This window comes from Hesperophylax consimilis, chromosome 6 (genome assembly GCF_061612785.1).
Source record: "Hesperophylax consimilis isolate HC1 chromosome 6, BYU_Hcon_1.0, whole genome shotgun sequence".
Taxonomy (NCBI): Eukaryota; Metazoa; Arthropoda; class Insecta; order Trichoptera; family Limnephilidae; genus Hesperophylax; species Hesperophylax consimilis.
Genome location: NC_142841.1, coordinates 15,160,428 through 15,184,294, shown reverse-complemented (window position 1 = coordinate 15,184,294; position 23,867 = coordinate 15,160,428). Strand labels below are relative to the sequence as shown.

The following is a 23,867-nucleotide window of genomic DNA, read 5'->3' as shown; positions in this document are numbered from 1 at the left end:
TTCCCTTTACAGTTATTCAGACACGGACACCATGCATATATGATGCATGAATGGGGACTTTAGGTATCTTTATATGAATGTGGACACATTAAACCCTCAAGCACTTCGTGCAGAATTTCCCCTAAACTAGATCTCAGGGGGCACACTTGGTCAATACGACGACGAAACGAAACATAGTTGAAAAAAAACGTTGAAACTGATTCCCTCGACGGTATACAAATCTACGCATCCTGAAATCAGAACCACCAACTTTCTCCAACTACATAATAACATATTTTTTATTTATTTTTTTTATTTTTATAAAAACATACTAAAAAAACTACTGACAATAAAAATGTTTTCTTTTTAACGTAACTATACAAATCAATAGAGAAAAACGTTTATCGTGTTTGAGTTGGTGAACTACATGAAGAAGGAAAATAATTTATAATTGGAAAATATGAGATAATAGGACACATTTCCTAGTGAACGATTAGAAACAATAAACCACTTTCCAATTAATCTTATTACACACTACAAGCAGTGGCGGCTCGCGACTGTTGGGTGAACTAAAGTGCTAATATTACAAAAATGGCATTATTGCTGTTATTGTAGCTGAAAACGATTTTTTTTTCGGAAAAACGATTTTTTGTATGAAGAATTTCAGGGAAATTCAGTTTGGCCGTGCGCCGCACGGATATCCTGAAAATCTTCATACAAAAATCGAATTTTTGAAAAAAATAAAAAAATCGTTTTCAGATACAATAATTTCAATAATGCAATTTTTGTAATATTTGCACTCTAGTTTACCTAAAAGTCACCAGCTGTCACTGAATAGAAGTATCATCATGAACGGGATCAACAAAACTCTTTTGGCAATTCACTGGCGTCATGAAACTTTTTTCAAAATTTTCATGTAATTTTCTGTCAAAAATTCTGGTCAATCCAACTATTTTCAGTTCATACCATTGCTCAGCGTCATTTTTAATTTCATAAAAAATGTCTTGTTAAAATAAGAAGATAAGACGCTAACGATAAACTTGTTCAGGCAGATATTACATCAAGAAAAATGGTTATTGTTGAGGCGAACCAGGATAGGTACCTATCTAATACTAGCATTATATTTATTATGATAAAAAATTACCTTAATGTTTTCACATCCATTATATTATTAACCTTTATCCTTTCGGTCGTATTACATACTACAACAAAATCCTTCTTAGAACTTTTTTAATTGAACAGAGTTTCCTCTGCAAACAACATACAAGTTATTACGCAGATCAACCTTGGCTACTCCTCTCCCCATGCAATGTTTAAATCATATCATATCATAGGTCACACGAATAAACTTTCGTGACGTCAGAGCCGCTTGTCACGGTATGAGTGTGTGGAAATATGGTTCTACCGTGGAGTGCTCTACTATATCTCTTTCTAATAATATAAATTAATATTCGACGATTACTAGAAATTCCAGATGTAATGTTAAAATCACCTCTTTACAAACCACTGAACGTGTAAATGATTTTTTTTTTAATTACTTACTTCATCAATCTGTAGTGACTAAATCTAAATGACACCACACAATGTTTAACTGAACTGTCAACAACTTTCTACGTAAATTCTTATAAAAGGTATTTGTTATAAAACTAATAGGTACTATTTAATATAATTTTAAAAGCCCATTTCGTGATGTCTTTGTCGTATTTTTTTTTATTGTATTATTTTTTAGAATTAATGTTTCAGTTGTTACAGATATAATCATTATATAGTATACAACCTTTATTTTTTGTTGGTGTTTATATTATTGATAATAGTTTTACTCCGTACGTATAATTATAATATTCATTGGTTCATTAATTTATAATTATTTTACCACCGTTATAAATGCAAAACTGATGATTTTATTAATTTATTATTCCGCTTCTGCCGTTATGCCCTCTCCTACCGGAGGTCGGCTAACACTGTCGCAATTTTCACCCAGTAGAAACTCTGCAGGGAATAATTCAATTTAAGTACTATTGTGCCAGACATGTAATTATCGAATATTCAAGAAGCGGTGTCATTCTGAATTCTCATTATTTTTGTTACGTAAAATTTTATTAAGTCAAGATCTTTTCTGACGCAATTATTTTGAGTTTAGAAATTACCTTTTTAAACCTCTTTAAATCAACTCTTTTATAGTATTTTGGCGGCCTTGCTAATTCTTATCGATATTTTGAAAAAGTACTTATTATTTTTTTCTATTTTCTGCCCACTTGGCTTACTTAATCTTTCAGCAATTACTGCGACCTGGGTATATAGCGTGATTGATTGATACAGATTTTACTCAAGAACATTGATATAGATTTAACTCGTCATTGTTCCTGAACATGAATCCTTTATCGATCTACGGTTGTAGATACCCTGGCAATGGTCACTATAAAAATGTTTTTATAAATTTTGCCGTGTTTTGCATACCATGCAATAAGCCTAGTTTTAAGATTGAAATTATTTATATTTAACATCAATTATTAACCATTCATTGAAGAGCATAACACCTACAGTAATGTTTTACAATGATTGGTAGTTCGACATTCAAGCATATTGATTTGTAATTATTACTGTATGACAAGTTAACAGCAAGGGCATGTGATTTGATTTGAAATAGTAAATACACGCTTCTGTGAAGGGTTATGATATTATTCAATACGGCATGTGAAATCCAGGGGTATTTATATATGAAAATTTTAATAAAAAATTTAATTTATTTTTATACCTTCTTACCCTTTCATTTCATGGCAAAACTTAAAGCCACGAACTAAATTACAGGAGAAAACTACACAAGTTATTTGATTTAACCGCGACCAGTTGGAGAAGTCCCAGAATAAATAAATAATACGTTTTTTAAATTATCATTGAGTGAAGGACTGAGACATAATATAATACAAAGACGAGATATAGATGAGGGGTATGGGGGAATACTGAGCGGTTCAGTAATAAAAGACTGCACTGTCGTAATTGGTTAGATGACCCATGTAGTGGGGTGATCGGGGACGACGACCTTGTAAAATGACATTAAACACTGATATAATTCTTTTTAATAACTTAATGAATAAAACCTCACGTAGAATTGTATTATTACTGGATATTTGCGATTCATAAACGAAAATTTGAAACATTTTTCTGTTTCGAATTTGCATTTATGAATCGCTAGTATTTTCATAAAGGTATAATTTTAAATTGAATTACTTTTTCTTCATTTATTGATCTATTAAAATTTAAACGTACTCTAGAGCGCCAAAAATAACATTTTGATCATTTACATTTTTTATTATATTTATGTAGGTACTTTTTTTTCTTCTCCATAAACTTCCACCGATTGAAGTAACACTCAGATATGTATTTTGAACTAGATTATTCATATAACTGTTTGTTTCCTAAAAATATACACATCGTGAAATTGTAAATTTGATTCTCTACGGTTATTATTGAAAAAGTTTGACTGAATAGTATAATCATTCTTACCTACCCTTACCCACCCAAACACTACCTCAAGTAAACTCAACTTTACATTGGTTGACCTACGCTGACCGAACGTAATATTGTGCTACCCTTACTGACCTACCGTAACCTCATTTACATAATCTTACGTCCTTTAATTTTATTTATTTTAAATAAGTATGAGTGTAAAAGTTTGCAAGAGAAATCACCCCATTTCGTCACGCAAATAAGTCGTTTTCCTATATTTTTAACTGGCTCCTCATAAGAGTTCATGTTTTAGAAAAGAGTAAAGTTAATCTTCCTAAAGAGGATAAGTTTGAATGTAAATACTTTAGCACACCGATAAAAAAACATAATTTAAATTTATTTGATTTGACCTAGGATTGAATCTGCCTCCCCGGGCTAACTATTGTGAACTTTGAAAATGCATTTTAATTTTTAATTGTTTGACTGAGGATTAAACCTTCTTCCACGGGGACTGGAGTCAACCGCACTAATAACTGAGCAGAATCCCGATTGATTAGGACCAGAGATGTGCTTTATTTCAAATAAATCCATTTCAAATGGAAATGCAAAATGCAAAATGGGTATTTTCCATTTTGCATTTTAAATGCTTTTCTAAAAACCATTTTGCATTTTGCATTTTAAATGCTTTTCTCAATGCATTTTCCATTTTAAATGCTTTTTTGCAACATTCTTCCTGTTATCTCCATTCATCTTTTCATCATAGGCCCAGTATATCAGTCGGTCCTCAACCTCGCTATGAGAGATAATTTACGTCTGTCAAGTTGCTACCTGGTAGGAGTACTGGCAATTAAGTGATGCCATTAAAAAATACAGATTCAAATAGTGAACACGGGGCCATGACGCTGTAATATTAAATTTGAGATAGCATTTTTTATTTTTTTTAACATTAGTCCCGCGCAATTTTTTTTGCGTTTTCAATGGTTTCATAATCTGTGATCGTGGTGTTTTTGAATTTAAAATCATGTAAGTACTGTAATTATTATTATTATATATCATGTCGAACTATCTACCTATGCACGCTTCCTAAAGAAAACCAATATATTATGCTAGAATTGTAGAATGCTATGTTAGTATATTCAGTAGTTTAAGAATATACAAGTGAAGATGGATTTGGATGGATAATTTGAATGGCATTGCTTATCTTATTTCATTATATAAATATATGTACGAACTGCATTTTAAAAAAATATTTTTTTTTGAGAGATATCAATACATTACCACAAATATGAAGTATTTGCTACAAAGATGTTACCATCATTGGCAGCATTGAGAATGGAAATGTTTCGGCCACTTACTCAACTTGTTCAAAGGTTTTAAAAGGAAGCATGGTCGCTACTACGAGTACCTAAAATTCGTGCTACAGTGTGGCATCCATTTTTTAAAATGAAGTACCTACACACCTAAAGAACAGAAGGACAGAGTCCGTTCAGTGTTTTTACTACAAATAAGGAAATTAAAAGAAAGTACCAAAAATGTTATGTATAAATCCACAAAGTGGAACTAATAGTACAAGATGAATCTTATTTTTTTCGAAGATAATGAAGATTTATCTGATTCTTCCGCAGCAACAGCAGGAACTCCAGATTTAGAAGCCTTGCAATACCTTCAAGACAAAAGAACCGATTTTGAAATGTTTCATGACTACCCTACTGTTAAGCACATATTCATCAAATGCAATACTTGTCTTCCGAGTTCAGCACAAGTTGAATGTCTCTTTTCAAATGGAGGTATAATCATGAGACTTCATAGAAGAAAGATAAGTGATGATGTTTTTGAGAAGGTCGTACTTCGAAAATCTAATAATGGCTAAGGCTACATAATACCTACATAATATAGAATATATATTGATTTTCTCAAAGTTGTATTATATTATCTGTGGGTTTTCTAGTGCGCCTGCTTGGAGTTTTCTGTGACAATCTATGGTCAAATAATGGGTGCGCACTAGAAAACAACATTTTATATTGTCTGATTGTCTCACTGTCCTGTATTTCTTTATTGTTCACTGGTGGATGTCCCCTCACTAGAGAGTTACTACATAAATGATGATGGCCCTAGGAAAAAAAACATTATAAATGACAATATTTAGTTAATAATAGATTCTATTATATTCCACTCAAATTCAATTGTTTTTTACACAGTACATATCAGTGTGTATGATTTGTTATTCCACAAGTTGTTCTACATTGATGTCCATTATTAAATGACAAAGTTGTTTACAATATCAATAATTATTTTAAACCTGAGAAACCATTTTGCATTTTCAATGCATTTTGAAAATAGGTATTTTGCATTTTGCATTTGAAATGCTTTTCTAAAAACCATTTTGCATTTTGCATTTTCAAATGGAAAAGTTTTGACCCATTTCCATTTTGCATTTCAAATGGTTTTGGATACCCATTTTGCACATCTCTGATTAGGACCGATATTTATTTCGTATATTAGCTGCTGTAATGTCATCTAGTTTCATATATATATTTTTTTTTTTTTAAAAGAAAGACAAACATTCCCGGGTTACGAATAACCCAACAATGTTTGAAAATCTCCTACTACCACCACAGAAAGCCGAAAATGTTGCTTGTGTTGTGATGGAGGACTTAGCCAGCCGAGGAATCGAACACGCGACGCTCAGGTGAGACCCAAGCGCTATGCCCACTCAACCACTGACCGGTCAAAGTCGTATATGTTCGAATATGTACACTAAAAGTTTATAGAATGCATTGTCATCGACAATGAGTCTATCTGACGAATTTTGGGAAGTTAATTTTCACTTCCAAGATTTGCATTATTTATTCATGAAAACAAAATCGAATTCGCACATTGCACATGGTCTAAGTAAAAAATATCGAAGTAATATTCTCAAATGTTTCCATACAAAACTGTGTTTCACCATGATTGACGAAATTCAAATGGGATGGTGATATACAATTTCAGGCAAGTGATCGAGAGACAAACCGCGTTCTCAATGATCTGGAACCAAAAGATTCTAAGTCAATGACATACGTATTTCAATTTAAATTTGTATGTAACACACAACTATTTTTTTTATTATTTATTCTATAGTTGTATCCCTCTTTCTGATAAATCGTAAAATAAGAATCGAATCTGTTCAAAAGAGAGTAGCTCGAGCATAACCTTATAGAGCACGATTAACCACACTGTTTACGGATTCTAATAAACGCTTAGAATGTTAACCGACTATAATAAACGATTAGAATGTTTACGGACTATAAAAAACGCTTAGAATATTTAAAACTCCAAACATTAAATGAAGGTCGAACCAAAATGACCAAAATTATAACCTACCACTTTGAATCTTCTCTCTTGGCCACAATCAAAATCAACATCATTGACGGTCTACTTAGAAACCCCGAAACTTACCTTTCCTTTCCGGGGAACCAACTTAAACTTCTCCCAACCTCTTGTGAAAATATCTCGACCATATAACATCCACAGTAGTGGTAAGTTTCTGGACATATTTAACGATAGCCCCTAGAACTTTACAAAATTTCTCGAATCTCTTGTTTTCACTTGACTTGACCCAAATATTACTGTCTTTTACAGTACACCATAATTGGTTTGTATTTATTTTTTGTTTCTTTGTAATTATTATGTTAACTCTCTGACAGTTATGTACATTACATGTTTGCGAAAAAAATAGTAAAAGTAAAAGATAGACAACGGAGCTATCTGCTAGCAGAATATCTATTGCATATACGATACTCGAGCAGAGGGGTAGCACAGTTCTAGCGGACTCAAAATATGATTTGTGACACAGCCGCCGCAATAACAATATTTATTTTGTTTTAAATATCAAATATTTTCAAAAATTCAACTAATAACAAATGAAAATTAACTTATTACATCACAAATGCAAAACCATTACATCTACTAAGCCATAAAAAATTACAGTCATCACCCTTCTGAATTAATCAACCAATCAGAACAAACACGGCCGGCGGCCGGCATAGTCCAGTGGTAACGCATTGGACTGCCATTCCGAAGGTCGCGGGTTCGAACCCGGCGTGCGCAAATAAATTTTATTTGATTAATTTGTGTTATTTCACAATTAATTAATTAAAATAATATATAGTATATTTGCGGCACGCTCCAGAGTGGAAGATACTACCAGTATCGCCCTGGTGTAAGACCACCATTCAGAATTGAAACGTTGCTCCAAATGGCTTTAGCCGAGTTTAGTGACTAGATCTGAATAGCCAGGTACTTCCCCACCTTCCTCTTTCCCTTCCCCACTTACCTTCAGCCTCACAACATCCCCCAATTGGGGATGCCATAGTCTCACTGGCTCCAGACGGGAGCAGTTGGGACTCTTGTGAGGTATTCACTATAAAAAAAAAAAAAACAATAAAATTTTAAAATTTTAAAAATATATAAATTACTGTCCAAATTAATTAAATTATTTTACTCATGAAATATCAAAACATACAGCCAAAGTATTATCCTGTATGAGCGTCTTACGAAACATTTCGATGGTAAAATTAATGAAATTAAAAAAATTTTACAGATGAAATGAAGATAGACTTTTAAATTATAATCCTTCCAGAATGTTGGATTACAACCGCTTTTACAAAAATATATACGGCAAATCACACATTAAATAAAAAAAATCAAAATGATAGCATTGTTGTATACATAAATGATAGTCTTAACGCCTCTGTTTCAGAAATTGACTTGGTAAATACAAACTGTCTACAAATAATCACCGACTCTGATACGTGAATTCTTGCCCTATACAGATCACTATCCATACATAACATTACACCATTTATAATGGCTCTGAAATCTCACCTAAACTTCATTCAAAAACATCATCATACCTGGTTATCTAAACATAAACATACTTCCTAATGGTCACCCTCAAAACATTGAATACCAACTGATGCTTCTGGAACATGGCATTATAAGTACCATCATGGATAGACCACATTATGGTTAAATCAAAAAGAAAATTATGTAGTGCAGTAAACGAACCGACAATCACAGATCACTACACTATAATGATAAGCCTGACTTCCCCAACTATGAACTAAACTTTCCAAAATAACACCGCAAAAAAAAATTAACTACGTAAACCTAAAACAATGTTTAGAAAAACAGACTTGGGAACATCTTACAAAAATTAACTCAAAAGAAGAAGCATGAAAATATTTTTTAACATATCTACAAACTCTCATTACCTAAAATACCAAAAAAACATCCACATCTATTCAACACTGCAAAGTAAGACTTAAAAAATTGATTACTCAAAGCATCATAAATAGCATTAAAAAAGGGACAAACTACACAAACAAGTTAAACTGAACCCTCATGATACCTCATTTTATTTCTTCTATAAAAGGTACATAAATATTTGTTCCCTGACAATACGTAAAGCCAAAAGATTATACTACCGAAACAAACTGATAACAGCAAATTATGACCCTAAAACCGTATGGACAATTTTGAGGGAAAGTACGCATTCACAGAAGAACTAAGATGATACCATAAAAAAATTACTAATTGATGATGAAAAACTCGACTTCCACGACAATCCTACACAAATTCTCAATTTTATAAAAAACACTACACTAATATTGGAGTAAGCCTAGCTTAAAATATAAAAAGTACGTTGCCTCTCAGAGATATCCAGGAACCGCAAAACAATGTAACAAACATCAGTAATGAAAATTATAAAAGACATTTCAAATGACGCAATGTTACGGTAGATGATAACAATAAAATAATTAAATCGCTAAAGAATACCACAACTTCAAGAACGGATGGTGTAGACTCTAAAACTATCTTAAAACTAAGTCAACAACTACTTAAACCACTCACATACTAAATTAATCTTAGTCTAAAAGAAGGAATTTTCCCTAGCTTACTAATAAAAGGTTTTATTATTCCAAATTTTAAATCAAGACAAAAAAATAATGTAAAAAACTACTCACCCATTAAGCTACTAAAGATATTTTGAAAATTGTTGAAAAACCTATTAAAAAACAGCTTCAACACTATCTGGAAACAAAAAACATAATCTCGATCAACCAACATGGCTTCAGGAAAAACAGGAGTACAGAACATGCAATAGCTACTGTAACGGACTTCATTACAAAATATCCAGACGCTAAGAAAAAATTTATATCTATTTACTTAGATTTAAAAAGATTTAAAATTCGACACAAGAACAACTATTCAAAAAGCTAAAAAACATCGGCATTAATGGAATAGAATTCGATCTAATTTAAAGCTTCGTGTCTGACAGAACTTGACAGCAAGACAAATTATCCACTTTTAATCACGTACGGAGTCCTACAGGGAAGTGTACTTGGCCCTGTATTGTTCCTCATCTACATAAACGAACTATGTGACATTGAAATTGAAGGTAAAATCGTGACCTTTGCTGACGATACAGTACTTCTCTGTCAAGCAGCCACATGGAAAGATGTATTTATAATTACCGAAAAAAGTTTATCAGTTGTCAAAAAATGGCTAAATTGGAATACTCTTACAGTTAATACAATCAAAACAAAATACATCATACATAGTGTTATACAAAGAGGTCAACCTCCACCAAACATAGACCAGTTTCTATATGACTGTGAACAAACTTCATCCAATTGCCAATGCAAGCGTATAGTAATGGTAAAACAAACAAAATAAACTAGGGGTTATTATTGATTCACACTTACGCTGACTGACCACATTACTTTCATTACTAATAAACTAAAAAGAGTCATGCACCTAATAAAGTTTATTATAAACCTTTTCCCACAAACAATACTTAGTAGATATATTTCGCCCTCTGTCAATCTATTGTCACATATAGCATACTGGCTTGGGAAAGCGCTACAAACAGGTTCCAAGATAACTCAACACAGTGAAAATTCAACACACTTTTAAAAAGTGATATAAAGTCATTAGAAACGATGAAAAAAAACCTAACCTAACCTAACCTACTTCACCCAGTTAATAAAGTTTTAGTTTCATCACTTTCCATGACTTTAAATAACTTTTTAAAGATGTGATGAATTATCATTTTGATGATTTATCCGGTCACCCCACTTTATACAAAAAATTATAACACCGAACCAAATATAATCAAACTATAAATAAGACCTATTAAGTAAACATGTTTTTCATGGAATTGCTTATAGTCAACGTCGTATATCGTCATATATATATGTACGATATATATATATATATATATATATATATATAACATATATATATATATTATATTTATAATTATATATATATATTTACCACAAAAAGTTTTGGATTTTTAAAAAAATGTTTAGGTCTCCCGCACAAGTCCTAAAGTTTTTTTTTTTTCAAAAAATATCCAATTTTTTTTAAATTTAAAAAAATAAAATCGTAACTTTTGTGTTTATTCCAAGTTAAAAAACAGTAATATTAGGGCATAAAAATAAGTAAGAAACGATTTTTTTTATAAAAAATGGATTTTAAGTCTCCCGCACAAGCCCTAAAGTTTGTTAATTTTGATGAAATTTTGTAATTTTGTGTACATATATGAACCATGTTTTTTTTTAAGTTTAAACCACCGGAATTAATTTTAATTTTCTCACAGAAGGCATAAAATGAGTTCAGAACACAAAAGTTACGATTTTATTTTTTTAAATTTTTTTTTTTTTTTTTTTTGAAAAAAATCAAAACTTTAAGCCTTGTGCGGGAGACCTTAACATGTTTTTAAAAATCCAAAACTTTTTGTGGCAAATTGTGGTACCTAGTAGCATTTTTTTCTCAACTTTTGAACGAATTTGAAAACAAAAAAAAAGTTAAAAATCGATACACCCTAATATATATATATATATCGTACACCTACACACACATATATACAATGTACGCTTGTTGTTTAAAAATAATATATAAATTGACTATATCGTAGACAGTCGTAAAAAACAAATCATTGTCTTTTTTTCTAACATTATAATGTAAATTCGAAAAAGTAATTCATGTAAATGCAGCCAAATATATATATATAAATATATTTTTTTTTATAGTGAATACCTCACAAGAGTCCCAACTGCTCCCGTCTGGAGCCAGTGAGACTATGGCATCCCCAATTGGGGGATGTTGTGAGGCTGAAGGTAAGTGGGGAAGGGAAAGAGGAAGGTGGGGAAGTACCTGGCTATTCAGATCTAGTCACTAAACACGGCTAAAGCCATTTGGAGCAACGTTTCAATTCTGAATGGTGGTCTTACACCAGGGCGATACTGGTAGTATCTTCCACTCTGGAACGTGCCGCAAATATACTTTATATTATTTTAATTAATTAATTGTGAAATAACGCAAATTAATCAAATAAAATTTATTTGCGCACGCCGGGTTCGAACCCGCAACCTTCGGAATGGCAGTCCAATGCGTTACCACTGGACTATGCCGGCCGTCGAATATTTGTATATTATTTGTATATTATTTTTAAATATCAATGTAAAATAAGCATTAAAAAAACCTAACTTACATTTATAAAAGAAAATTAAACCAATACTCATATTTGTACCACTTCATCATAATCACGTAAAAACCTCAGCGCAGGTTCTTCCATGGTTCTGAGGTGTTCACGAAACATATAACATTACCCACCACAGTGTTACCTACTCAATCCTACCTTACACCCAACATAAAACAAACACCATACTAACAAGTTTTAAATGTATAAAGTATATACAAATGTAAATAATTTGGTAGAAACTTTAATGTATGTATAGAAATAAATTAATAAAAAATTTTTAGAATCGTGGCTCCCTTACCAGGAACGAGTTTCTTTTTTCTGATAAGCTTAACCCTAGAAGCCTAATCTACGCCTACAAGGCGTACACACAATCTTAAATTCTATTTCTCTTTCTAACGGTTGAAGTTAGCGCCTCGTGCTCTTTAACCAACCTAGTGGCCAACAACAGCTCGCCGATGGTACCTACATCACTAAGGTAAGTCCAGGCATTTTTGAGTTTTTGAGGTATGGTACGCCTGCGAGACGTATGTTTAGGCTTTGTGTAACTTTTCACTAAGATTATATGTTTTTACTTTCGTTAATTTTTCATTCATTTTATGATTACTTTGGCATTGTTTCAGATACCAATATGTCATGGTATAATATATTAAACAGTAACGATATTTTGAAAATCTTAGACTAAGAAGATAGACTTTCTCTGGGAGAATCAGCTCCTGAAGACGAGGACAGCCAGTTTGGACGACATTCAAAGCGAAGATGAGAATAACTATGTAACTGAGGAGGCTTTCCCTTTACAATAATCTGCTCCCACTGAAGAAGCCGACTTAAAATTTCAAAAGCTGACCTAGCATTTGATGCTGCTCATGCTTTGCAATCTGCCAACTCAGGGCGAAATTATCGTGTTCCTGGAAATATTCTTCGCGGTAAGAATGGACGCGGGATGTTTGGTCAACAAATAGGGGTCAATCATCTCACATAACTTCAGCTATGAATGAAGTTCGCACCTCTCGAGGACCAGCTCAAATTACAAATTAAATCTACTGGGCACTATTTGATCAAATAAGCGGGAAATTCAAGAAAAATTTAAGAACTCGAGATCTCGACCGGTTGGCAATTCTACGTTTTGTTTTGATGGCCCTCTGACACTTCTATCGTACAAACCACCTGCAAATATGGTTTACCTTTTATCTTGTGATGAAAATGCAATAATTAATAATTCAAGTGGCAAACCAGACATGATTCATTTCTAGAACCAAACAAAGGAGGAGTAGATAAAATTGATCAAATGTGCTCCTCATTGTGGTGTAGCCGCGAAACTAATAGATGGTCAATGACTGTATTAACATGGCTTTTGTCAATTTTGCTGTAATTTATGGCCACAACATGATCAAATAAACCATCAAACAAAAGAGAATTCATTAAACAACTCAGCACAGATTCAGTTATGCCTTGGATGAAGATGAGACTTGAAACTCGGACTTATATAGACAAAAAGACAAAATATAAGCCAAATTATCGCATAACCTACTGATTCAGGTAATAAACTTCAGGCACGAGAACCAGAGCCCAAACAAACATAAATACTGAGCTTTTTTCTGCTAAAAAAAATAGAATGTCGAAATTAGTGTGCTGTAAGTGCAAAAAGTCAGTATTTTCTTAGCACAAAATTGATGTCTATGTAGATTGCTCTAAAATTAAAGCTAGTAATTAAAAACATGATTACTTTTAATGTTTGCCCTATGAATAAGAAATTAATGTTAAAAAAATATAAGTTTATTTAAAAAAAACATATGTTCAAGTTGATTTTTAAGAATATAATTTTTTTCTTTGAATATAAGCATAATGATTTGATTCGTTGTATTAAATACCTGTGATAGTAGTTTTCATTGATAAAACTGTGTTTTATTATTAGTTTTTATACCAACCTTAACTTTCCATCAAAGAATAGGGCACAAGTAGATATATTTTGGCCTACAGGCTGTCATTTACATGTGCACGCCTCTGAGACGTATGTTAAGGCTTTATGTACCTATAAAATAGATTAGGCTTCTAGGGTTAACATGATCACATATGACCTAACAATATTTTGTAAAATATATGTATGTACAATTTAACTCATATTCTTTACAAAAAAAAATATGTAAATATATATTTTTTATTTCGATTATTTACGAGCGCTTATTTAAGGAACCCTGACTATCAGCGTCCTTGTTATTCGATATACTGTGTCAGCCAACTCAAATGGAATCAACTACTGATTTGTAATAGTAGAGGCTGAGTATGGAGCAGGTCGCATTCCCACAATGAGAACAATCGAGGATTTAATATGAGCCTTATTTTTAAATGTATTATTAATAATCATGTAATGATAATCGTAATCATGTAATGTGAATATAATTCTATTTAAATATGACGTTTGTAAGAATTAGCTTAAAGTTATTTCTCGTCTGGAAATTTTTAGAGGCTGTGTCATGTAACACTTTAAGTGGTACGTACGTACTTTCCTTTAACTAAAATTCAACTCTTTTGTAAAAATATGTTTTGCACATGTAACTTGTGCACAATATTGTTTTATGTTAATACCGAACAAGAGTTCCAACTACTCCCAACCGTCTGGAGCCAGTGAACCACAATTGAGGTATGTTATGAGACTGAAAGTAGTGTGAATCATAAGGAGATAGATAAGAGGAGAGTGAGTAACTATCCGGGCATTAAAATCTGGTCTGGATTATCTATTATTCTGAACGGTGGTATTTCACCAAAGCTAAACTGAGAGCATTTTCCACGCTTTTTAAATAGAATTTAAATGAATATAACATCGAAGTACCTCAAAGTGTTTTTTGTTGGGTTTCATATCGATAATAACCAACAAGTTTTTCATTTAAAGCAGACATATTGGCTACATCGTAGAAAGTCGTAAAAAACAAATCATTGTCTTTTTTTCTAACATTATAATGTAAATTCTAAAAACTAATTCATGTAATTGCAGACAAATCACTATATTTGGACTTAAACTAGAGTATTAAAAGTGACTGACGACCTCAAAAACCACGCGGATTAAAAAAAATAGTATCGTCAGACAAAAATTGTATTAAAACTATGATTGAAAATGCATAAGTCAGTTTATTAAACAAATCTAAATAGCCCCGTATTTGAAAACCTTCCCTTATAAGCTGCCTCTCCATCTTCCTTCATTCTGAACAACTTTCATGAAAACGATATTTTGAAAGCGGTTTAATTGCGAGAGAACGGTCTCTAATACTAAATTTTTGATAAAGCTCGTCGTGAAATTTGAATTTCTCTTTATATTATACAATAAATTTTTTTAACAAAACATTCGATATATATCAAATTAATATGAATTATTTTTTAAGCATAACGTTTCAGGGTAATCAGTTTCTCTCTCGCCATTTATTATAGCATCGACGATCCGTTGATTTTTTTTATTGATATTTTCGCTCTTAATGTTTTCCCCAGAACCTTGACAATAAAATTAATATTTGCTAAACCTTGAATTATACTTCGACACAGTACTTAAGTAGGTACTAATTTTTTTAATTACTCTTGAATTTCACTGATATTCCTTTTGAATTTTCTTCGAATCTGTTGGAAGGATGTTGTAGAGTTATGTTACTTTGCATTCTCTTTGACGAAAAGTTTTTTCAAATTTATGACTGTCGAGGAACTCTTTTTAGTTAGCTTTTGTTCTGTGAAAATGGCTTGATTAGGTGGCTGTGGCTTTTAAATATTATTTTTAATAATTTCTACTTTTTTTGATACATAATAAATGCGGTTTGTGAAAACAACGGTTTTGGTACATCTATAGACGTGAAATTTTTTTTTGTAACTCATCGTTATGTGATATTGCAAAAAGTTCTCAATAGTTTGGATACTACGGCATTCCCTTTCAGAAATTATTATTAAACTAAAGAATGTGGAGAAGGATAGAGAGAAAGAGAATATTCAAGTTGAGATGTATCTGAATATTCGAGCAATTAATGTCATATAAACTAACTTTTATTTTTAAGATCGATTGATTTAAGTTACATACATATGAAAACAAAATAATTTAACTTGCTCACACCGACTTAAGCGTGTTGGTTCCATTTTTTTGTATATTTTAAATGACTTGACTGTAATACGAATTGAACGTAATTATGCAGAAAGCTGTCAGCCACAAAAAACTCAAAGTGAGATAAAAAAGTACCCTTTTCTTAAGAGTCAACAATCAAACACCCAAAATGTTTTTTTTTATTTATTTTAAAAGTTGTAAATAACATGTTGGTACCAATTTATTATTACTTTAAAGTGGATTAAGTGTATATTTTAAATACTAATAATTCATAACGAATTTAGAAACTCGGGTGAGCTTCTTAGCAAAGTGCAAATAAAACAATCAAAATTAATGAAAACTCACTTTAAATATATTAATTGCATTTCAAACCAAGATGTCACTCCGACCAATGTATACGCTCCACGTAAAATTTACGGATTCGTGATAAAAATGGCCTCAGGCTGTGTCGAATTCAAAGCGCAATAACTAGATAAACATATTTACCAGAAAACATCTGGTAAATACGTTTTGAGAAATAGCAACATTATAAGTGTTTTGAATGTCGTAGGCGTTTTCTGCACATTTTAAAATGTTGTTTTTCGCGATATACAAATATTTCAGAAATATGAATTTTTGTATGAAATCAACCTGGTTGGTTTTAGTAGAACATAAAAATGCCTTTACTCGGTCCTATGTTTGCCAAAATTGTAGCTGGCTGTTTTCTACATAACCACGTTAATTTTTTTCATCATATCCTGAACTAAATTTTTTTGTTTCAGTCGGATCCATAAAGCATATTTTTTTTCTTCTCATACATGTTAGTAACGTAAATATTATTTTCTACGTATGCCAAAAATGTAATCCAACAGCAACAAATCCGCGATTTATGTGACCATGAAAAAATAATATACCGATTTAGATGAGATTGCTTTCGATCTAATTTGAAACACTGGGTCATAAAATGTATCTAGTTATTCCGCTCAGAATTCGACCCAGCCTGAAGCCAGTTATATCATGAATCCGTGAATTGTATATGGAGGGTATAAATTGGTCCACGGCGGTTAGAGTGATATCTTTGTTAGACATTTAATTAATACCATTAACAATAAGCTGATGATTCAGTTTCGAAGTTTGTTACAGTTTAGTGACGTTTAGTAACTATTCTTTGTATTTTACCGATTTAAACTAAAAATCTGTGTTTCTAAGAAAGTTCGTGTTGAAAATTTTGGATGAGGTTTTTTATGCATAAAGGTGGATATCAAAACATATCAAAAAAAGTACTAAAATGTTTCTGTCTGTAAATTTTTTAAAAGGGTAGTTTAGTTTGGTGAGGTGGGGTTAGGTTAGTTTATTTTAGGTTGGGCAAGGTTAGGTTAGATCAGGTTAGGTTAGTTTAGGGTAGGTTATTTTAGGTTAGTTGAGGGTAGGTTAGGTTAGGTTAGGTAAGATTAAGATAGTTTAGTTTATTTTAGGTTAAATTAAGTTAAGTTAGGTGATGTTGGGTTAGGTTGGGCTACGTTAGATTAGTTTAGGTTTGATAAGGTTAGGTTATTTTAGAGTAGTTTAGGTTAGGTTAGATTAGGGTCGGTTAGCTTAGGTTAGGTTGGATTATGTTAAGTTAGGTGATGTTGGGTTAGATTGGGCTAGGTTAGATTAGTTTGGGGTAGGTTATTTTAGAGTAGGTTAGGTTAGGTTATGTTAGGTTAGGTTAGGTTAGGTTAGGTTAGGTTAGGTTAGGTTGTGCTAGGTTAGATTAGATTATTTGAGGGGAGGGTAGATTAGGTTTGATAAGATTAGGTTAGGTTAAGTTAGGTTAGGTTAGGTTAGGTTAGGTGATGTTAGGTCAGATTGAGTGGTTGCCGCGCAATTTACAGATATTCTGTTTCGGTTTAATTATCCTTAAAAAAATTTGTAATATGCCTTGCTTCGAAAGGAGGATGTAGCGTACTTTTCGCTGCAGGTTTTTCAAAATGATAAAAAAAATCTATAAATAACCTATTCAAAACAACGTCACCGGTATTTTATGTATCTTAACCCACTACGGTCAGTGGCTGAGTTGGCATCGCGTCCCGCCCAGCCGTTGTACGTTAAATTCCTCGGCTGGCTATCTTCATCTTCATCACGACACAAACATCAAGATCTTCATCACGACACAAACAACATTTTCCGCTTACCGTGGTGATGGTAAGAAATTTTCAAATGTAGTCACGTTATTCGTATCTATATCGTATGTTTATCTTTTTTTTAATTTTATAAAAAATATCGCGATTTTTTCTGAGGAAAAAGTATAAAATAATGTCAAGAGGTGTCCCAATTACGTGAATTTATATTGAATACAGATGAAATAAACGAGACTCAAATTCCCATAGCAATAGTGGAACTCTTCACCCTCCTCCCCCCCCCCCCCCATCGCAGTCGATAGTAGGTCGGCTGGGTACACAGTAATGTGATACTTACGATGCCTCGCGTAAAGCCCGAAGTTCCACCGTGGATTTACTCACGCGAGTAATTTTAATATTGTAATCCCTTCAATTTCCACTTTTATACGTGACTTGCTGAATCACTGCATACTTGGGAAATCACATATGGAACAGTGTTTTCACAATAGTTATCTTTATTTGCAAAAAGCGTTTCTTCTTCTTATGAAGCCATAGATTTTCTGTTATTTTCTTCTTTCAACTCTTAGATTTGTTAGTTACTAGCAAGCGGTGGGACCATTTCATTAAGTAACTTCTGTTAAGAATTTTTTCATTTGGTTCGAAGCGTTATGCACAAGATCTGAACGATTTGTTCCTTTTAACCAAAAGAAAAAAAATCTCGTTTTAGTGTATGGCGTCTGAATAAATTAAACAGGGTGTGAATAGTATCCACGTATCTCCGTACTTTCTTATGTAGAAATATAGTACATCCTCATTAATTATTTTAATCTGAAATCTGCTCAAATCTTTGAAAACTTCAAAAAATTACGATTATAATATTTTTGTCCTAAATAAAAATTTCGGTATCGAAAACTAAAATCTTACAGTAAAAGTCAGAATGACTTCATAAAAATGCAAGTTTTGTCAAAAATGGAAATGGAAATAGTTCCTACGTACGATTATTTTCTATAATATATAGAAGAAATATATTATAGAATAAATGTGTATGCAAGCAGTTCTCCAGATTCGGTAATGCCTTCAAACTTTTGTAAACAATTCAGAAAGTACAAAATATGAATTCAATCAAACAATATTATAATATCAACACATAATTACTTCCTCTAGTTACATTAAATATAATTAAGCATTACCTGATAACAGGTACATATAAAATTTAGTAAATAAAGTACGTACCTATTATGTAGATGCAAGTGCTTCAGAAAAAACAGCTCCAATCGAGAATCAGCAAATCAGCATTTCATATTCCAAACATTAAACAACAGGTGTTTTTACATACGATTTTTCAACACTTACCACAAAATTACAAAAGTTAAATACAGCGTATACGAATATCGGACAAATTTTGCAAAAGTTTTATATCGAATAAACAAAAGTTTGTATGTATTCTGTATAATTTACGGTATAGGCATATAATACATGTATTATATTATGATATGTAGTGTAAAAAGCAGATGTGTTCGGGGAGCGCTGCAACGCACCAGGCGGAAGATGCGAGCGTACTGAGCTCCATGGGCGGCCAGCCGGTGAGGGTGGGCGGGTCGGGGGGATGGGCGGGTTGGGCGGGCGGCGACGGGAGTGAGCCGGGAGCAGGGGAGGTCGGAGGCAGGACGGTACAGCGGAGTGGGGCGTATTCAGGAGACGAGGGCGGTGGGAGATCGCGGATTGCCGCGGGATGGGCGGGAGAGCGTACGAATACAGGCGGTCGATAGCAGGGCATGCACTGATAAAATTAACAAAAATTATATTTTTATAAAAAACTTTTTTTTTATTCACAATAAGTGGAAGTTACTAGCCAGTCTGGGCCTTAGCATGTGTAAAGCACCCAGTGAGACCCACATTATCAAATAATGTGAATAAAAAAAGTTATCGAATTTTTTTTTTAAAATTACATCTTCTGATTTTGACTGAGAAAACAAGGATATTTTTTGAATTAGTGTATTTTTCGACGTGTAAAACATTCACTCGCTACAACATTCGTAGATTTATTAAATCCGAGGGTCTATTTACTATACTTCTACAACAACTGACGATCACTCGCCTAGGCACCATAGCAGCGACAAAATGGCTCCGTGTGGCCGAGGCTTTAATGATTTCAAAATACACTTTTTCTTAAATAAAAAAAATTATATTGAACACAGTAAAAAAATAATTATTATATATTTGCTGTATTTAAAAAAATAGTAACACCCCTACCAGTTCGGGTGGCTCGGGAGGCAACTAGCACCCCTCCCCCAGACAGACAGGGGCTGGCAACGTGCAGCCGCCGATCGATCATCGCGCCACCTCCGCCAAGGCCTGGATATCAACAGGATGAACTTGATCCCCTTCTCCGGGCCGACCTTCAATCTTCCGAGTGCATCCACTCGAACAAGAGTTCTACGGAGCTTTGCATCTTGCGCCACCTGGGCCACTTGCGCCACCGCCGCCGAGGCCTGGATAGCAACAGGATGAACTTGTTCCCCTTCTCCGGGCCGACCTTCAATCTTCCGAGTGCATTCACTCGAACTAGAGTTCTGCGGAGCTTTTTATCTTGTGCCACCTGGGCCATTTGCGCCACCGCTGCCACAGCCTGGATGTTAATAGGATAAACTTGTTCCCTGTGTCCGGGACAAACTTCAATCTTCCAAGTGCATCCACTCGAACCAGAGCGATGCGAAGCTTTGTATCTTGTGCAACCTGGGCCATTAACGCCATCAATAACATGAACTTGTTCCCCGTTTCCGGGCTGAACTTCAAACTTCCAAGTGCATCCACTCGAGCTAGAGTTCTGCGGAGCTTTGCATCTTGTGCCACCTAGGCCATTTGCGCCACCGCTGCCACAGCCTGGATGTCAATAGGATGAACTTGTTCCCTGTGTCCGCGACGAACTTGAATCTTCCAAGTGCATCCACTCGAACCAAAGTGCTGCAAAGCTTTGCATCTTGCGCCACCTGGGCCATTTACGCCACCGCTGTAACAGTCTGTATATCAATAGGATGAACTTGTTCCCCTTCTCCGGGCCGACTTTCAATCTTCCGAGTGCATTCACTCGAACTAGAGTTCTGCGGAGCTTTTTATCTTGTGCCACCTGGGCCATTTGCGCCACCGCTGCCACAGCCTGGATGTTAATAGGATAAACTTGTTCCCTGTGTCCGGGACAAACTTCAATCTTCCAAGTGCATCCACTCGAACCAGAGCGATGCGAAGCTTTGTATCTTGTGCAACCTGGGCCATTAACGCCATCAATAACATGAACTTGTTCCCCGTTTCCGGGCTGAACTTCAAACTTCCAAGTGCATCCACTCGAGCTAGAGTTCTGCGGAGCTTTGCATCTTGTGCCACCTAGGCCATTTGCGCCACCGCTGCCACAGCCTGGATGTCAATAGGATGAACTTGTTCCCTGTGTCCGCGACGAACTTGAATCTTCCAAGTGCATCCACTCGAACCAAAGTGCTGCAAAGCTTTGCATCTTGCGCCACCTGGGCCATTTACGCCACCGCTGTAACAGTCTGTATATCAATAGGATGAACTTGTTCCCCTTCTCCGGGCCGACTTTCAATCTTCCGAGTGCATTCACTCGAACTAGAGTTCTGCGGAGCTTTTTATCTTGTGCCACCTGGGCCATTTGCGCCACCGCTGCCACAGCCTGGATGTTAATAGGATAAACTTGTTCCCTGTGTCCGGGACAAACTTCAATCTTCCAAGTGCATCCACTCGAACCAGAGCGATGCGAAGCTTTGTATCTTGTGCAACCTGGGCCATTAACGCCATCAATAACATGAACTTGTTCCCCGTTTCCGGGCTGAACTTCAAACTTCCAAGTGCATCCACTCGAGCTAGAGTTCTGCGAAGCTTTGCATCTTGTGCCACCTAGGCCATTTGCGCCACCGCTGCCATAGCCTGGATGTCAATAGGATGAACTTTTTCCCTGTGCCCGGGACGAACTTCAATCTTCCAAGTGCATCCATTCGAACCAGAGTGCTGCGAAGCTTTGCATCTTGCGCCACCTGGGCCATTTGCGCCACCGCTGCCACAGCCTGGATGTCAATAGGATGAACTTGTTCCCTGTGTCCGCGACGAACTTGAATCTTCCAAGTGCATCCACTCGAACCAAAGTGCTGCAAAGCTTTGCATCTTGCGCCACCTGGGCCATTTACGCCACCGCTGTAACAGTCTGTATATCAATAGGATGAACTTGTTCCCCTTCTCCGGGCCGACTTTCAATCTTCCGAGTGCATTCACTCGAACTAGAGTTCTGCGGAGCTTTTTATCTTGTGCCACCTGGGCCATTTGCGCCACCGCTGCCACAGCCTGGATGTTAATAGGATAAACTTGTTCCCTGTGTCCGGGACAAACTTCAATCTTCCAAGTGCATCCACTCGAACCAGAGCGATGCGAAGCTTTGTATCTTGTGCAACCTGGGCCATTAACGCCATCAATAACATGAACTTGTTCCCCGTTTCCGGGCTGAACTTCAAACTTCCAAGTGCATCCACTCGAGCTAGAGTTCTGCGGAGCTTTGCATCTTGTGCCACCTAGGCCATTTGCGCCACCGCTGCCATAGCCTGGATGTCAATAGGATGAACTTTTTCCCTGTGCCCGGGACGAACTTCAATCTTCCAAGTGCATCCATTTGAACCAGAGTGCTGCGAAGCTTTGCATCTTGCGCCACCTGGGCCATTTGCGCCACCGCTGCCACAGCCTGGATGTCAATAGGATGAACTTGTTCCCTGTGTCCGCGACGAACTTGAATCTTCCAAGTGCATCCACTCGAACCAAAGTGCTGCAAAGCTTTGCATCTTGCGCCACCTGGGCCATTTACGCCACCGCTGTAACAGTCTGTATATCAATAGGATGAACTTGTTCCTCTTATCCGGGCCAACCTTCAATCTTCCGAGTGCGTCAAAACGAACCAGAGTGATGGGGTACTTGGCGTTACCCGGACCACTTGCGCTACCGCTGTCACAGCCTGGATATCAACAGGATTAACATCAATCTTTTCTGCTGGCCAACTTTCAATCTTACGGGTGCATTCACTCCTACCAAAGTGCAGGGTAGCTTTATCCCTTGCGCACTACTATTTTTTTTAATTATCTCTATTAAACCTAAAGATAAAAATTATACATAAAATACATAAAGTTTTTTTATCATGGAATGACGATCGTGATTACACTTTTTTTTTAATGAACAAACTCTCGTCTTAAAAAGGCGGAGGAACTATCGAAGGTAAAAAAAAAATTTACTCAATTTTTTAAAGAAACTTTTCATTTTCAAGTGTTCTCCTTTTTTGCTCTCTTGAACAAAAAAAGAAAATATGATAAATATTAGATATAAAAATAATTGATACGATAGAGAAAATTAAAACAAAGAAGAGAAAAATGAGATAATATTTAATATGATAATAAATGAGAAACTTCAAATTAATTTTACAAAGAATAATACTTGTGAAGTACTTACAACTAAAAGAGTTTCTTTATTGCGCTTTGATTTTTTTTATAATTTGTTTTCAATTTTATGCTGTAATTGGTTAAACCAATTTACTCCAATTTTTCGTAATATTGTTGGGATGTGGTGTTACAGAACGGAATGGTTATAGAGCCAAAAACATTGTGTCTATTGCTGTTTGAAAAAAGTGTAAAGCTAACATTGTTGGAAAAATCTTTGTGGATTTGTAAAAGTGTTTTTTTTTTTAAATAATTTGTAGTGAAGGGACTTT

The 23,867-nt window shown here is 34.5% G+C and overlaps 1 protein-coding gene across 1 annotated transcript in view; it reads right to left on the bottom strand.

Annotated features, from left to right (window-relative positions):
• LOC149422990 (acetylcholinesterase-like) overlaps window positions 1–19,659 on the bottom strand; it is a 191,949-nt gene extending 172,290 nt beyond the window's left edge. Inside the window, exon 1 of the mRNA XM_089632409.1 lies at window positions 19,346–19,659. The gene's annotated coding sequence lies outside the window, so the exon portion shown is untranslated. The remainder of the gene's footprint in view (window positions 1–19,345) is intronic.
• Between the last annotated feature and the right edge of the window lie 4,208 nt (window positions 19,660–23,867).